General features: G+C 38.1%; 1 protein-coding gene across 8 annotated transcripts in view; it reads left to right on the forward strand.

The window, feature by feature from the left end:
* Window positions 1-18,559, forward strand: part of LOC141908132 (uncharacterized) — a 150,319-nt gene that overhangs the window by 111,446 nt on the left and 20,314 nt on the right. The gene's annotated exons all lie outside the window — the stretch shown is intronic.

An 18,559-nucleotide genomic window follows, 5' to 3' on the forward strand; every position in this document is an offset into this window, starting at 1 on the left:
CCGACAGGTTTACGGGCATTTGTTTGTTACCACTTTTATGTTATTGATTTCTTGTTATTCCGGTTATTTTATTTTATTATATTGCTGATCTGTTCATGTAAAGTGTCAATAAATAGATTTTGAATTGATCTAGTTTAAATCAAGGTCGTTGAGTCACGGTTGGCTACTAGAATGATGTTCGACTCAGAGAGAAAACAAACGACAGAAAAGTATCAGGTGATTATCGATAGCCTATAACGGAACACACAGTTGACAAACAGTGTTAGGCCTGTGCCTGTTGGTGCGTATTGGGACTAAAATGTATTGGTAGGTCAGTTGGTTCGGTTATGAAGTGTGGAAGCTGAGAAAGCCTACAGTACCTGTATTCATTTGTCTATGATAGTATACCAATACCATTTTAAGTACGAAGTTGTTTCCTGTACGTGACTGTACAGTGATCTCCACAGTTTTACCGTATGTGAGTTCCCTACAACTGCCGTACGTGAGTTCCTATATCTACATACGCGCATGCATGAAAGAATAGGGATTGGGTTAGGTGAGGCTATTTGTAAATCAACTTTCATCCACCCTGCAGTTACGTTCTGGCGCTCAGTGGGTAAATCACTGGACTACTGCTGAAATTTTTTTTTTCGTTTGGTTTCGAATCCCAATATTATAAGTCAGAGGGTCAACGTATTCACTTACGGCTAACCTGTAGAATTCACCGTACAGTTACGTATGGTTAAAACAGCGTTTTAAGTATTAAGTGAGTACGATAAGCCTACCATGCATACGTACTTCAAACACAACTTTTTCCCTCTTGTCGGCCCTAGACTGATGTTACTATAACTGGTACCATTATCACATGGATAGGATTTCATCAGGACTAGCCTAAAGTCCACACTATTCACTCGAAATTATCAAAATGCAGTGAAGTATTCACACGCAGAAAGGCTAATTGATTTGAGCCATGCAATTAAATTTTACTCGGGCCTTCTCTGACCTGCTGACGTTAATAGTCAAACCTGGATCCAAAACGTTCATGTGGTCACGGCTTGTATACCAGAAATCATTGAAGGCCTGTACTAATAGGAATAGGGCCTATTGCTTGGGCTTACTATTTCCTGCTTTAGAATACTGAAATAAGCCTAACGTTCATTCATATATCCAACATTGTTGAAAGTTTGATTACCGTATACATGTACTGTAGGTTTTCATGTTGTATGAATATTTTGCAGTTCAAATGGGTATGATGCTGATTTCAATGTCGGACACATGAAGTTAAATGGACAGTCAACATCAAGATATATTTCTTCGACCGATGTTGCACCATAGAAGATCTGATTCTTTCAACTCAAGCAAAGTGATTCAACATGATCGACATAACACTGGAGTAGGTTTGCAGTGACTAACAGTTCATTTCAGACAAGTAACACAAGTGGAAAAAACACAAGTTATGCTTGATTCTCATATTCAAATAAGATTCAAAATCAAATTTATTTCGTGACATCATATTTACAAAGCATATCATTGGTTCATACAGTAATCAAAATTACGACAGAACAAATATTATCATAGAATCTTCAAAAAGGTAATGAATTTCTATAACTAACTAAACATTATTTTTCTAATAACTAAGATCAAGAGTGACTCTCCCTTACATTAGGAAACACACACAACTAGTGGAATAGGTTTGATATATACACACATGTTGCAGGTAAAAAATTGTTTATCAGTATAGAATTTTTTATCCATAGAGGCCAGACAAAACCCAGATGAAATCAATTCATAATTCATTCATTGAATCTACACTACAATATATGTATTTATTCGAATATTTCAATAAAAAGATTAACTCCATAAATCTATTCCAAATCATAATACGTTCTTGTCTGTAAATTTACTCAATCTATCGACTCAGCAGGTGCTTAAGATGAGTTCTTAATAGGACAGATCCATTTTTAAGCGTGGTGAAAATACAGTATCGATGTTTGGATGCCAGAATAAATGCCTGGTCGAATAGATTCATATTTGTTTATTGTACGTCTGCATAAGTTCGGTTTCAAAGCTGAATCTTATTCGACGTGTACACAGTGGTTGACCATTAGGTTCGAATCTGTCAATGCATTTTATTCTTTGTATCGGTATTTCAATTTACTACAATTCCCATCATCCTGAAAGGCTTTGCAGAAAACCCATCATCGCTGCTTTGCAGCTATATTTATTATAAATTTTCCACTTTCCAGCCAAAAATTTTTAGGCCAGCCGTAGGCTGAGCCTATTACTATACAAATGGAGCGAATTTAAATGACATGGTTTCCACATAAAAGGCTCTTTTGCTTGCCAAGTGAGGGCATATTCGAACAAATCACGTATTTAAGCGTAATCCATTCTCGGAATCCTAGCGAGCAGAATTTTGAAATAGGGTTTCATTAAAATGTTTTCTTCATTTTTCACGAAAATTAAATCGGGAAAATTTCAATTTTTATCAGCCAATCAGGTGGTTGTGTCTTCCCTGTGATTGGTTTATCTGAAAATATCAGCAGCTGTTCACGTGAATTGTCGTGATTTCATTACTGGCGCTTTTGCGCATAAAGTCATGTATCAGCACGTGACAATACTTCCACATTCGCTACGTGTTCGCTGATTGGCCGATTTACTGGGAAATTCCACAGAAGCCTAATGTGGTTTGTTACAAGCGCTGTGATTGGCCCGACCCGATTCTGGCACGGCTTTAGCTTAGTGGGTTCGAATCCCTTGATGGGTGAAGATGATGGATCCTATCAATCTCTATTGAACAAATAAGTTTCCCGGTTGGGCAGCTGCAGATATCTAGCGGAAGTGTTCCCGTTCGATATTTCGAGGTTTCTTTGAATTTTGGAGTGATATTGAAATCCGGTAAATACAGGCGGTAGATTGTGAAAACCCATTGCATGATATTTGTATTACTTAATCAACGAAAAGCGCCAGGGCCACGCCAGGAGTTTTGGCGATTCAAGTAGCGCAATAGCCTACTTCGTGTTCGTCCACCTCAATTTTCACTCCGCTGATCTCTGACACGGCCCTGTTGCCGTCGGCGCTGTGATTGCACTTTCGTACCACCAACATTTTTTATTTCTATATCAGGGAATAAAAAAGTCGAAATTTGGATATCACATAGGCCTGATTTCATCGAATAAGTCGACCATGGTCGTTACGTTTCCGTACTAATTACCACCTAAAACCGTCTGAACAATTTTGTCACCATCAACATTTCGTTTACAGAAATCAGCAAGAGTTCACGTGAACCCGCGGCATCGTCTACTGTTTTACTTCCGGGTTTTATTTTAAAATTTAAAATTGTATTTCAAGATCGATTTCTATGAAATCTCTAGTTGATTTCGTGTTTGGGAGGAATTTGTATTTGCTCTACAGAAAATTCATCCTTGACAATTGCGCAAGGTTCGCGAAAAAATAGCTTTTCCCAAATCGGGTGTGACCTTGATATGCTAACAAGCCTGTAAATAATTTTTTTGCCAGTGCCTGCCACATGTCAGGCACCAACTATAATGCTGCCTGACATTAATGAGTTGGTGCCGGACATAAATGATTTTGGTGCCTGCCATTTAGCAAAGTACTACTGTTTTATAGAGAATTTCCTAATTCCTTATTGGGCGGATACGATCTGACATAAAAAATCACTTCCTGATCTATGCCACTCTAATGCTCTCAATGATCGTCAAAATCAGGAAAAGTGGTCGATATTTATTTGAGGTCATTATTTACTACCAATTATAGTCTATTTTGAACTATTTTATTTTTACTTTGATTGTTCCATCGTCGCACAGCGGCAATGGTATACATTTATATAACGCGCGCGAGTTCATCGTACCACCACGTGTCAGTTCATACATTAGTATGCAAATCAGCAGTGAGCCGTGTACTGCGTGTATGGCTGTGTGTATAGTAGTCAGCTGAGTGAGTCTATATATAGCACAGTCACTCGGCGATGATAGTATACACAGCACTCTCACACATCGGCGGGCGCTATTGTCAGCCTCTTAAATCGTCAATTAAGACGAACTAATTGACAAATCAGTGAATTAAAATCTCTGATGAAGGGCCTCGGCTTATTGGGCGAAGCTTTATGAAATCCATGTATTTTAGACTAAAAAACTGCCCTCGGCTTATTGGCCGGAAAATACGGTAGCGCGATTTCACCGCAATAAGCAACGGAATTGATCAGAAGACAACTGGCGCGATTTATTGCAATAAACATCGGGATTTATTGATCGGTGATAGGAAACGGTGCTATTTATTTTCATATCGGTTCGAAAAAGCTAAAACTATTAGAACCATGAAAATTTTCGTGCCGGTCAGCGTGACAGGCAGGAGCGATTTTGCAACGGACATCGTGTCGTTTTGAGCCAGCCAATGTCCGTGACCGGCCTCTTATTTACAGCCTTGGCTAATTAGCCATGTGTTCGAATTGCAAATTCAATCAAATTTTATTCTGCCAAAAAAATGTTAAATCCAATTCATTTTTAGCCCACTTGGGACTTTAGTCCCAGCGGGCTATTGCGTTCACTTTTCGTCCGTCCGTTCGTCCGTAGACGGAATCCAGTTATTTTGGGAAGTTTTAATAATAATAATAATAATAATAATTGTCATTTATAACGCGCAAGACTTTGACAGTTCAAATGCGCTTTCCAAGAGTTAATGGTATGCTGCATGGAACAAAGTTGTTTTGAGATGGGTCTTGAAGCTATTGAGGTCAAGAGATAACCATCTAGATAGTTCGTGAGAGTTCCAAAGTTTTGAAGACGCTTCGAGGTAATGTCTTGATATTTGGTTTATACATGTATCCACCCTAGACACATCTTCAGGCCAAAAACTGGCCCTGTCAGATTCAAGATGGCCGACTGGCAGCCATTGTTGTTCGCCAAAATCAGCACTTTTTACACATTTTTTGAAGTTTTTGAGGGAAAGACGCTTTGATCAATTACCTTGATCTTTTGTATATATTTGAACCCCCAAGGGAGCCATCAGCTTAAGAAAAATTGGGTCAATCGGGCTCAAGATGGCCGTCCTATGACCTTTTTAGTGCCCAAAAATGTCAATTTTGGCCGAAATTCTGGGTCCTGTAGCTTCGTACTGGTTTGCCATTTTTTCATTGCAATTTGTGATGGGCATTCTTTGGAAAGGGATGTTTTATACCTGAGACAGGTATTCTTGATCAGCCAATTACAACGCAATTGGCGGCCATCTTGGTGTCATCAGTGCTCATTGGTAGGTGGGAGAAAGTTTTTCCACATTATAATGATACATAAGCATATTGTGTTACTACAATCAATTGGAAAGTTGTAGCCCATAATGTGTTCTATGATTTTGGTGAGTTTCCAGGTCATTGGTTTTTGTATATGGCCACCAGGGGGTGTTGAATAATACAATAACTTAGTATTTCTATATTATATTTGTACCTATGCATATTTTGTAACCACAATCAATTGCAAAGTTGTAGCTCATGACATCATCTATGATTGTGGTGAGTTTGAAGGACATTAGTTTTTCTATATGGTCACCAGGGGGCGTTGAATAGTAGAATAACTTAGTATTTCCTTATTAGATTGGTACCTAGGCATATTATGTTACCATGATCAATTGCAAAGTTGTAATTCATGACATGTTCTATGATTGTGGTGGGTTTCAAGGGTTCGTAGCGATCCTGGAAAGTGCTTAATAGTGCTTGAATCACAAAATGCGTTTTCAAGGCCTTGAAAATGCTTGAATTTTCAAAATTTCAGTAAAAATCATTGGAAGTCCTTGAATTTTTAATGTTGTCCAAATTTTGTCAATTAGTTTGTTGTATTGACTTCAATACGCCCGCGCACTGCCAACCATGTGTGAGAGTGCTGTGACTCTGTACTGTCAGCATGCTGTAGACTCGTATACACTGCTGACTTGTGTATATATACAGTACAAATGTATTAGGCACGTGCCTCACTGCTGACAATGCGTATACAAATCTATTAGTAGACACGTGGCGGCACTACCGCTATCGCGCGCCGCGTATATACAAATGCCGTTGTGATGAAATAAACAAACAAAATACTTCAAAATAATTCTAAATAGATTATTGGTAGTAAATAATGACCTCAAATTAATATAAAGACCGTTCTTGATTTTGACGATCTTTGGAGCATTAACTTCAAAATTAGATAGGCCAGTATGGGAAAGTACCATTTCTCTGACGCCTGGTTGGTGCATGAATCATACAAAAGTTGGATTCAACGCAGACCAATTTCAACAGAAGCTAGGTGCAAGATATGCGCCAAAACCATTGACATATCTTCGATGGGAGAAGTGGCTTTAAAGAGCTAATTTCAGACATCGAAACTCAAAAGGAGCAAATTAATCGATTGTAAATAGGTCGATGAGCTGTAATTTAATTTTGTATAATTTTGTTATTTTTGCTTTCGATAGTATGGCTTTTTGATGGCGAGGTCTACCTGTAGTTCCGTTGAAAGGCCCACAGATTTCTTATTTTAAAGTTATTAATTTCTGATACATGTAGTAAATCTTTCTTAAAATAAAGCTGAAAGATTCCAAAGTTATCAAGTCTTTTAAATTTCTGCAATAAAGGAATTTTCATTGCAATAAATTCGCGTTAAATGCTAGTGTTTATATGGTATTTTTCAGAAAATAGTACTTGAATTTTGATGAAATAGGTCCTTGAAAGTACTTGAATTAAGTTGTGCCTGGAGGCTATGAACCCTGCAAGGTCATTGGTTTTTGTATATGGTTCCAGGGGCGTTGAATATTGAAATTGTTAGATTATTGAGCATTTGAAACCACTTCCCAAGTGGGCATGGTGTCCCTGGACCCCTAGTTGGCGTTAATTTATCGTGAGTTTTAAGACTTCAATGAATTTCACGAAACCATGATCCCTAGAATGAGTCAATTGATTAATTCTATTCGTAAATCAATTTACATTGGCTACATTTTTGGCTCAAATTAACGTAATATGGATGAAAATGGCAGGAATTTTCATGTGGAATTTTACTTCCGCGTTCACACGACTCAGACCGATGACAATGACGGAAATGTTTATATAATCTAAGGTGAGAATCTGTTTTACATGATTTCTTTATAATATGAGTATATATGGTAGCAAATGAGTACTCGGTGAAGCAAAGATCATTGTTGGCTACCTACTTAATGCCTAGTTTTTTTACGGGATACGCCCAGAATAGATATAGGCCCTAAATGTAGTGTGTAGTTAGTAAGGGGCTTGTTTACACTCATGTGTATGACTCTTTATTTCAATTACTTTCTTTCCAGCTATTATCTTGGAATGAACTGGCCATGCACTATGAACCCTGTTTTGATTGTTTTTGTATGGATGAAGCGAGGAAATATTGCTGTAAAAATGTCATGGGAGTAAAAAGCCTTGAATGTGCATCTCAAATGCCTTGAATTTTGGTAGGTCTTGAGGCTATAAACCCTGTAGCGCATCGTGTCCGTCCAAAAGGCCGTCAGGATAATGAAATGTTACCGAGGCCAGATCCGATAATAGTGAAATTTAAATATCATGATACGCGTTACAAAGTGATTAGCAACAGGAAGAAATTAAAGGGGAAGAAGATCACTATAAAAGAAGATCTTTCATCTGATCATCTAATAAATAGAGTGAACAGAACTGGGGGGGGGGGGGACTTTTCTAGAATGTGGACTATAAATGGAAAGGTTTATGCCATAGATCATAATGTTGAGAAACAGACTCTGAACTTGTATGACTCGGTATGGATACAATGACATTCATGTAAATGTATTCATAATCGGCATTCTGGTGTGGTTTTTTTTAATTTTTAGCATTGGTTGACGTCTATGACGTCATGCCAATGCTAGTAAAATGTATCGAAAATAGTAGTACGAAAAAATAGCGCCGACTCTTCTCATTTTCATAGTAACTTCAAATTGTCACTCCGTTCACGTAAAACATTAGAAACAGCTGAAAATTACTAAAAAAAATGTTTCAATTATTCACCACAACATAGCGTCGCCAGATTTCTGATTTAATGGTCCAAAAAGTTATTCGATCGCATTTTTCTCGTTCATTATCTGGTAGATGAGAGCGGGTTAAACAATCGCGTAGCGATATGTCCATATTGACATTAGCAGTAAAGAATGGGGAACAGCCTCTTCTGAATAGAAAAACATAAAATTATGTACCTCCGGTTTATAAATATCACAGTGTTTGGATATCACTTATTCCAACTATCAGTATCCATGGGATTATTTGGGATTAATTCTCAGCGTCAGAATACGTATTTCTAGAGCAGTGGAACGGCAGCCTACTCGTGACTGAAACCCGTACGTGATTGTGCGGGAACGCCTTTACTAAAGTTAAAACCATTTCATGATGACACGAAACATCAAACGGTAAACGGTAGGCTACCACCATGATACGATATCACCAATAAAGATAGATCATTTTATTCAATTTTGCCAGAGTTGTTTATTGGCGGAAAATATCATTGTTAAGAACGCTGAGAACGACCATGTTGTATCATCAATCAGTTGACTGACATTGTAAAATTCGATTCGGCTATATTCTAATATAAGTTTTCACTTTAGGACGCCCTACCCGCCTGCTGCGCACTCATAAGGCGGTAGCACCCTCTTACACACTCGGCAGAGATTCGCTTTGTAATGCGCGCTGGGAAAAATACCTTTTATTATCTTTTCCATGCGTTAAACAACAGTGATTGAATTTACGCGTTGTTTGTCGTAAATTGCAATATTGCGATGGTTATTTGCCGCTGCTGTAGATTTTTGGAATTGAATCGAGCGGCCTCGGTAGCTCAGTGAGATAAGGCGTGAATCCACTATCAATGTTGAGTGACGAGTGGGTTCGAGTCCTGCTGGCTGCGAACAGTGTGCGGGCAGCACTTCAAAGGCCGTACCATCGTAAGGTTAAATGAACAATCCAATATGAATAGTCTTGGGAAACCAAGATCCAAACGACGTACGTAAAGCCAAACAAACAAAAAGACAAACAAACAATCATCAGCCGGCCTCAGTGACACCAACGCCGGCATCGCTCTCTGCGACGTTTTGCATGCGTACATGCATCAGAGCTTGGAGCTCTAAGATCAGAGGGTCTTGCAATTGCATTCAGAAAAATCGTTCTGTTTTTGTTTTCACTATTCAGTGGGGCCTAACAGTTCATGCGTAAAAATGGGTTTTTGTATCCAAATCTTTATTGATATAAATATCTTGGCTGGGACATGATGGAAAACATCAGAATAAACTAGTTTCGTCTTTTTAACAGAATCGCATTAATGAGGCTTAACAGTACAATTAGCCTAGGCTAAATCGTTTGGCAGAAAATAAATTCATCAGGAATAAAATCGTACTAGACAAATAGACCTTTAAGTCTGTGGTCCTCCCAATCAACATCGTCATAGAAGATTTGCCGGCAGATGTAAAACATTATAACCACTTAATACCACAGTATAATCTACCAATGCTTCAAGGCCCATGGGCCTCTTGTTTTTTATCTTTATCCACTTTTCTTTATTACATTATTATTCTATTTTTGTTTAACTGGGTTATTCAGTTCCATTCAGCCTATTGTGTACACAACAGCATTATTGATACTGATTTTTAGTTACATGATTCAGAACTATTGTTATAGTAGCACCATCACAAATTTAAAAAACACAGAACAATAAAGATTACTGAACCATGGATGACACCAAGTTTGGTTAAATGCTCACGGAGGTGTGACCGTTTGTACCGTAAGGATTGGTTATGACCGACAAAGTAGCAAGTTTAAGAATTATGTAGCGTATAGAAACCAATTGAATCATACCAAAAGGACTGCAAAGCATAATTATTATGCAAATAGAATTAGTTTATTCAAATCTAATAGCAAAAAATTATGGAACCTTTTGCGAAATGCGATTGGTAAACAGAATGATAAAAAATCCTTACTAAATGCAAGGATTAATATTGATGGACAATGTATCAATGACTCAACTATATCAAACTCCTTTTATTAATTTTTTAATGAAATTCGAAAACATTATTCTGACAAGGTCCCTGTTTCAAAAAAATCTTTTTCCGATTACATGACCTATTGTAACTTTGAGTCCCTATTCCTTTTCCCAACTGATGAAAATCAGGTTCTGAAATTTATAAACTTTCTACTGAACAAATAAAGTAATGGACATGATGATATCGATAACATTCTATTGCAACATATCTCATTGATAATCTATCGCCCATTAGCTATGATTTTCAATAAATCTATGATTGTTGAAGGACATATACCTGATAGCTTCAAACTAGCGATACTAACTAGTGATAGTAATTTACAAAGGTAAAAGTAAAAATGAATTAACGAACTACCACCGCCCTATTGCCTTACTACCAGTCATTTCTAAAATACTAGAAAAAATTATCCACAAGCGATTATATGATTGCCTACTTAAGCACCAGATATTATTTTCAAGTCAATATGGCTTGCGCCATGCTCATTCTACCAATCTAGCGCTATTAGAATTTCTAGAAAACTATGGGACTTGAAAATGATAAATACGTTGTTTATTCCTAGATTAATCAAAAGCATTTAACTACATTAACATAGACATATGGAAACTTAACTGTTACTGTTATGGAATCCGTGGAATTGCTCACAACGGGTTTTGTAGTTACTAGAAACAACGTAAGATGTTTGATAATAATAATATAATAATAGTTATTCCAAGGTGCACCAACTGGATCACGGAATAATGCAGCGGTCTGTTTTGGGTCCTCTACGTTTTTATGGACTTTTGCTTTAGCGAGGTCCATTCTGTTATCGCATATGAAACTTTCTTCCTTTGGTACAAAATAACTCCCAAAACAAAGCTTAGTTTCTCTTCAGAACTTTTAAAACATTCAATGCAGTAATAAAAGCTCTGACCCCATTGAATTTCATCGGATTTAGTTATTTATTTGTTGTTGGAACTGCATTTCGTTTCGGAAGAACACATGCCCTTTTACGTATATTCATGCTTCACACACGTGCTCGTTACACTCGCTGCTATGTGATGTATTGATCTGTGCATGTATATGACAAGCGCGCCTCGTGTGCGGCCTAGTTAAAGTTTTCCTGGAAACTGCAAATGATTCAACTGCCAGGGTTCGTCGCAGCTGGCCGTGAAAAGCAGTGAATTTTATAGAAGGCCACTAAAATTGGGAACTTGGAAATTGTTCAATTTACAAAGAAAAATTGTCTATCAAACTTCGTAAACAGTGTATAGAAATCATGACAAACATATAAATTTCATTTAGTCTCATAAATTTTTGGGTATCAAAGTAGATGAACACTTAACCTTTGACAGCCATGTAAGGTTTATTTGCCCCAGTATCAATAAAAATCTGTATATTATGAATTGCACAAAACATATATTACCTAAATGGACAAAAAGTTGCTGTATTTTAGTATTTTTGTATGTTAACAGTCATTTAGTATACTTTCTTTTTACTTACTTTGAAAAAAACATCTCAAAACTTTATTGAAGATACAGAAAAAAGCACTACGTATCATAGATAACGCCCCTTATAATTATCCAACTGGACCACTATTCAGGAAATACACAATATTAAAAATAGACTATATGATTAGTTTGAGGTTCAAAATAGCATATAATTTCACCCATAAATAATTTCGATTACCGATTATGAGCCTCTTAAACAGAAATTCATATACTCATAGTTATGAAACTAGAGGACAAAACGACCGTCATTGGTGAACCGGTTCGCCGAGAATTGATGTGAAATTGGTTATCTTAGAACAATATTGGCGAAAATATTCGCCGATGTCAATCAGGTGACTTCGTCGCTGATTGGCTAGTCGTTATAGCTATTAGCTATTAGAAGCATCTAAGCCAATCACCCACATGTGGGCTGTTACTACAAGCTGAGCTTCCAGGAATTTCAATGTCATTACACGTGTTTTGAATGATTAGATGCACTGCATACATACTGACTGTGATAATAACTTGGGGCTTATATGACTGTATACAATACGCGGCTACAGCATTATAGACTGGCATACATTTACGAGCGTCTGCATTTATTTGAAGCAATCATGGCAAACATATGTATTACAGCTGAGCAAGTCAGAGATCTCGTTTTTTTGATAGCAGCAGTGATAATGATAATGTAGATGAAAGTGAAAATAAAAGTGATAATGAAAGTCAAAACACCAGTCAGACCGAATTTTACAGCGATGATGCAAGTAAAAGTGACAAGGAACCACCATCAGCGCTTCCTCCAGACAACTCTGGAAGCGACACTATCAATCCAGCCATACCTACTCCACCTCTCACTGCTCCAGCTAGGGGTCGAGGGCGTGGTCATTGAATTTTGGGGGATTAGACCCCGCAACATATCAAAACACAACCCCAAACCATGGATTTTTCTCCTAAATGTCTTTTTGAATATATCTCTAATTTTTTTAGAAGTATTACATAGTAAATATATCCTGCAAGTCGTCATCGAATTAGTCGTATCATCACATGTCTTGTATAATTATTTTGGTCCCCATTTTTGAGCTCTCGAGGAACGAGAGAGCTATTACAAGCGTGTCGGCATCATGCCGTGTTTGTTTACCACGAAAGCGCACCATGTTTTCAGTCATTGAATTGAGGAAAGATCGGATAAATGGGGTTTAATCCGCTGGAAAAATAGATCCGGCAATTTTGTATTTAAGATTATTTCACATTATATTGGATTGAATGGTAGAAGTTGACCACAATGATATTAAACAGATTTTTGAGATAGTGTTTTATCAAAACTTCTTTTGGATAGATTTATTTTACAAGCAGAATTAATATGCGGATGACTACATCACTTGGTGTGAACGGGCACCTTACACCAAGGGTCGGTACCTTGTTTTGTGCTAGGAAAGTCAGTGGGGGTCTTTAAATTTTAAAGGTTGGCAGACAATTTCGTTGAAAGCCTTTAATTTTTACGGTTAGACCGAAATTATCGCCGAGTTGAATGGCAGTGTGGCGTGCGTTTATTCATTTACTGCAGACGTATTGCATAGCAACAGTCGATCGGCGTCTAGCCATACTACGCAATGCAAGCGCGCACTGGCAGATCAATAGTATCTCACACTGCATTCACTACAGGCGGCTTAGGCTCATATTTCTGCGCGCTTATGAATACGGTCTAGTTATTATTGGTCCAGTTATGACTAATAAGTCTTTGGAAGTGATACACATTGGTCTGTCGATCTTTTTACCGGCCATAACAAATCGATCTGACGTATTTGTTCCTGCCTACCACTGTCTGAGGCGTCAAAGGTCACCGTTGTGCTGCCCAGGGCAGTTGTTAAAGCGAACGGATCTTCAAAATTCAAGAAATAGAATGAACAATGTAACATGTTTTCATTGATATTATAAAAAACTGTACCTCGAGAGCACAGGACCCATGGTCCTCTAGTTTTCTTCTTTAAACCTTATCAAATTATGCTTATAACTCGTACTTCATAAGTCATATTTTTCACGTAAGTCATATCAATTTTGGAAGCCAAACCTTTGATTACATTCATACATCGCGTAAGTCGTAGCCCGATATGCCGGCAGCAGATACAAATACGTTACAATATTGTCTGTGTAAGTGTTTAGACAGTTAACCTTCAACAGTTTTACAGTTTAGACAGTAACTTTCTTGTGACGTTGTCTGTGTGGTACATGTGGCAGCTTTTAATTGATTGATTGAGGGTAGATTTCAGCGATATAGATCTGCACTGCCAGCTCAGGATATGACCGGGAACATGAGGAACCATGCTGGAATCTGAGCGTAGTATATATCGTATCTTCATGGGTTATTCGCAGAATTCCTATAAAACCACGACTAATAGATAATTCATGAAAATACGCCTTACACGTAACTCGTATATCACGTAAGTCGTAGAAATATTGTCAGTCTGGCTGTGACTAATGCGGGGTTGACTGTACAAAATTGTTCTAAAACAATGAAACTAATTCATCACACCTGAATACCATTAATCAATAACATATTCAACATGGAAAGAGTTAAGATCTAAAATTGCATTTCAAGATCGATTTCTGTGAAATCTTTAGTTAGGGTTTTCTGACTTTCGTCGAAAACCCTCTTGAAATTCTGTTGATTATTATTGTTATTATATATTTTCCGCCAATTTTGTCAAATAAAATTCATCTTCATTCAGATTCGGCAACTGACAGCTTTGAAACGAAATGTATAAATTGATACTGTAATAACGGTCTCTCTGAACCAACAGATTGTCTGAATGTACTTTCCATCCTATTTGAAACTTAAAATTACTTATTAGGTTACTGTAAATAAAGAATTGAATTGAATTGTTAGACAACAAGCACCGGCGAAATAACAGTTTGTGACGTCATTTAGTAAGTAAATAAAGGAGGGCTCCGAGCATTTCCAAATCGCGGGGGACTATACTGGGGTTAGACCATTCAACCAAAAAGAGGATTGCTCCGATAATATCCAAATCATCTCATTTTATTTTTTCCATCGAATACCCCGGTAATTAATTTTTTCTTTCGATCACATGCATCCAGAATACCCGTTATCGCTGCTTTGCAGCTATATTTGACTTTGGTTTTTGGGAGGAATATTTTTATTTGCACTACAGAAAATATCATTGACATTTATGGAAAGTCCGGATATGCTAATTAGCCATGTGCTAAAAGTGCAAATTAAATCAAATTTTATTCTGCAAAAAAATCAAATCCAATTCAATTTTACTTTATTTCACAAATTAAAGATTAAATCCAATTCAATCTTGTTTTATCAAGCAAATTTCTGAAAATGTAATTCTATTCCGCGTTCAAATCGATAAGACCAAGGGAAAAGTTTTATCTGAGGTATTTGTTCCTGCCAGCTCCAGTGGCTGTCTGTGGTAAAGTGTCAAAAGGTATAGCCAAAATGCTTGTATCATCAGGGGTAGACAAATCATCCGATTGTTTCGTCTCGATAAATCGACACATCATTCATTTCAAAATCTGTGTTCATAGTAGATTTCTATCAATAACATAAGAATCTATTGCACTAATTTTTATGTATTCAAGATTGAATTTGAATCGATCTTAAACCAGTGAAAGCTTTCAGAAATTTAGAAAATCCTAGACTCATAATTAAATTCTGTGAAGTCAGTTAAGGTCTTTTGCTCAAATCAAGCCGTGGGCTCAGGTGGCTAAAATTCAATTCCTCAATGTCCCTCTAATGCCGCATACGATGGAGTTTACACATTGAAATTTGTTGGGCTGTCTAAGTGTAATTTGGATAAGTCAGCAGTAAATTGACCGCCCCGCTCCGCTGCAACTGAGACATAAACAAGTTAGACTGTATTGCTTCAATGCTTTGACAAACTGACTCGTAAGCAAAATGACCTTCCAAATCAAATGGCAGGAATCACATGTGTTTTTTGTGTCTTTCACACCTTTCACACATGTAATGTGTGTTATTCACACAAATAACATATGTGAATTTTTTGTAAGGGAATCCAAATATTGTACGGGCTCCACAGTATCAGAAGTATGAGAGTAAAACATAAATTTAGTCGCTTAAAACAAGAACTTTTCACGGAGGCACCGGATAAAACTCATGGGAGGTCGCGGGTAGATAAGCTCAATTCAATTCAAAATATATTTACGGCTCCTTTTACGTTCATGATTAATATTTTGAAAATTGTTTCCATTTTAGTAAATTATGCACTTAACATGTCTTAAAAACAGTTTAATTGGTTCAAAATTTTAAAATGTGTGATTTAATCAAGCAAAATGTGAAAACATTAAATCAATCATGGTATCGTAGACGCTGGATAGATGGCACCACAGAATTAAATCCATGAAAATTTGTAATTTAGCATCACCGACATCGGGCCAATGAAGCTGTTTTGCAATATTTTTTTTTGGATGTCAAATTTTTTAATAAAAGGTTTGAAATGTCATTTTGACTATAAAAAATGATTTCTGATTCAACTTATTCAAGTATTTCAATGATCTTATCGTTTAACCCCGGACATTGTGCCGACAAGTTACCGACAGCCGTTAATTCACCTACATCAGCCAACAAGTTGCCGATGTCGGGCTGATTCAAAATGTTGACTAGGGTCTGATGGAATTTCTGGGCCGTGATTGTCTTTGTCGTTTGTCACTCTCAGGCTGCAATTGTCTTAATTGTGGTGTGTCTGCCAATGGCTGGTTCTGCCACAGGGTCATAAGCGACTGGATCGATAGGCTGCGGCAATGGTGTCCTATTGAATCAGGCTGACATTGGTTTGGAGCATCTACCCTATTTGGTGCTGTATGACCAGAACCAGTGTTCCTCGGTGGACGGCGGACCCATACCGCCTCCTCGTGTTGGGACTCCTCAGAAAAGCATCTGAGTCACCCATGATTGAATCACTTACATTTGTCCTTGGCTGTCTGAGGTTTTCAACGAATCTTTATTTTCGACTTGGGTGCCTGACTTCTGGCTTACCTGCAGCGCCACCATCTGGTTGCCACGTTCACTGCTCCATGTCGTTGAAGAGAACTACCTTGAGTTTTGGGTTTCCAATTTCTGGCTTCACCGGGTTTTCCATTTCCTGTGGAACTTTGCTGCCTCGCCCTTCTTGGCCATATAGCCATACGCAGTCACCAGTACTGTGCCTGCCTCGACATGCGAACCTGTGGTAAATGACTTTTTGCCGCCGCTGTGCAGTCTTGGAGTTGTCCTCGAGCCTCATCATGTGCATCGACAAGTCTGTTAGCCAAGTCATTCACAAATTTACTCTTTATCTGCTCTGGCTCCGGCAAGCCCAGACTTATGTCAACCAGGAGTACCATCTCCTCTCCGAAAGTCAAGTAAAATGGGGTCTCTTTGGTTGAGGCTTGCACACTCGAGAAGTATGCCATAAGACACAAAGGCAGTTGTTGGTTCCAGTCTGTACCCTGTTCATTCCAAACTGTGGTGAATATTGACTTCAGCAATTTGTTAAAGTTCTTGATCTGACCATTGCCCATAGGGTGGTACGCAATTGTCCTGGTTTTATATATAGCCAAGATACGACAAATTTCAGCGAAAACTTTAGACTCAAATTCCCTGTCAGGATGAATGGTCTCCGGGCTACCGTACCTGCTCACCCACTCATTGAGGATGAACCTAGCAACAACTGGTGCCTTTTTGCCACATATTGCCCACACCTCAGTCCATTTGGTGAATGAATCAGGGACGATAATTTTTCGACCTTAGTCGGATTTCCAACCTTTTTGATTCATTTTGATCATCCCTGAGATCAATGCAGAACAGTTGGAAAAAAATGGGGGGGGATGGTGAGGATAATGGCATCTTAAGAATGATTGGTATGACCATAAAAGCGTTTCCCGATCTATCTTTAAATGCGATCATTTTCGTTAACAAAGTTTTATCAATCAGTTGCCCGACCATGTGTCTGTGGATATATGTATCTACATTATTGACTTTTTACGGAGTGTCGCTCGTGTAGTGCGGAAAAACAGCTTTTGCGGCCCATAACGTGGCGCCGCCTACATTGTTTTCTTATGCAAATGAATAGATGATGAGCATCTTGACTTGTCTTGGAACTAGCAGTGTGTTAACTGTAACACATCGGACGATGTTGTTTGATTTTCTGAGTGAAATTTCAATGTGAAAACTGCTGATAAACGATCTGAGATGATGTGAAAAATAAAAATTTCCAGACCCCCGTCATTACTTCGCGCCTTAAGCGCTTGTGGCTGGCAGCTGGTACTGCCAGTAACTTGATGGTAACCAAAATTCCTTTCCTTCAGTTTTCATGAAGCCATGATATTTGCCTGCATGTCCAGTGTGTAGTTCTTTAATACACTGTGGGGCAAATTTTCCTGGCATCACCATGCGGTACTGTCTGTTTCTAGAATGAGGTAGTCATTTAAGAAGCAGTAAACTATTTTTAAGTACTAAACTTGTTGTTCTGCTGGACAAGGTTTCGTACGGCTACGGACCAATTCGATTACCCTATGAATCTCAGGATCCCCCAACTGGGCTTTACCGATGTTGTCATATGGTAGTGTGTCACTTAATTGAATGGCACAAGCATTACCATGTCATGCAACTCTGGCAGTCACCACGCTTTCTCATCGTTCTCGGCAATCTAGAAACTGCGTCAGCATTTGAATGCAGAATCTTTAAGTCATAGTCCTGAAGTCTCTCAAGCCAACAGGCGACTTGCCTCTCCGGATTCTTGAACCCCTGAGACCATTTTAGTGCTACGCGATCAGTTCTGACAAGAAATGGTCTACCCAGGAGGTAATGTCGAAAGCTTGATCTACAAGTGTCAACATTTCCCGACAGGTGGCGCAGTTTGCTCGCATCAGAGAAATCAGCAAAACCTAATACAGGCAGAGTCGTTAACTTGGTCTTCAGTGAACTAAACGCTGCCTCCTGCTGTAGATCCCAGATGACATTTGTCTCACGACAAGGTACGTGGATGGTGGCGTCAGAAAAATTGGCCAATCTCACTGGAATCGAGTTAGACTTAGGCGACACTAAGGAT

This window comes from Tubulanus polymorphus, chromosome 7 (assembly GCF_964204645.1).
Source record: "Tubulanus polymorphus chromosome 7, tnTubPoly1.2, whole genome shotgun sequence".
NCBI classification, from domain to species: Eukaryota; Metazoa; Nemertea; class Palaeonemertea; order Tubulaniformes; family Tubulanidae; genus Tubulanus; species Tubulanus polymorphus.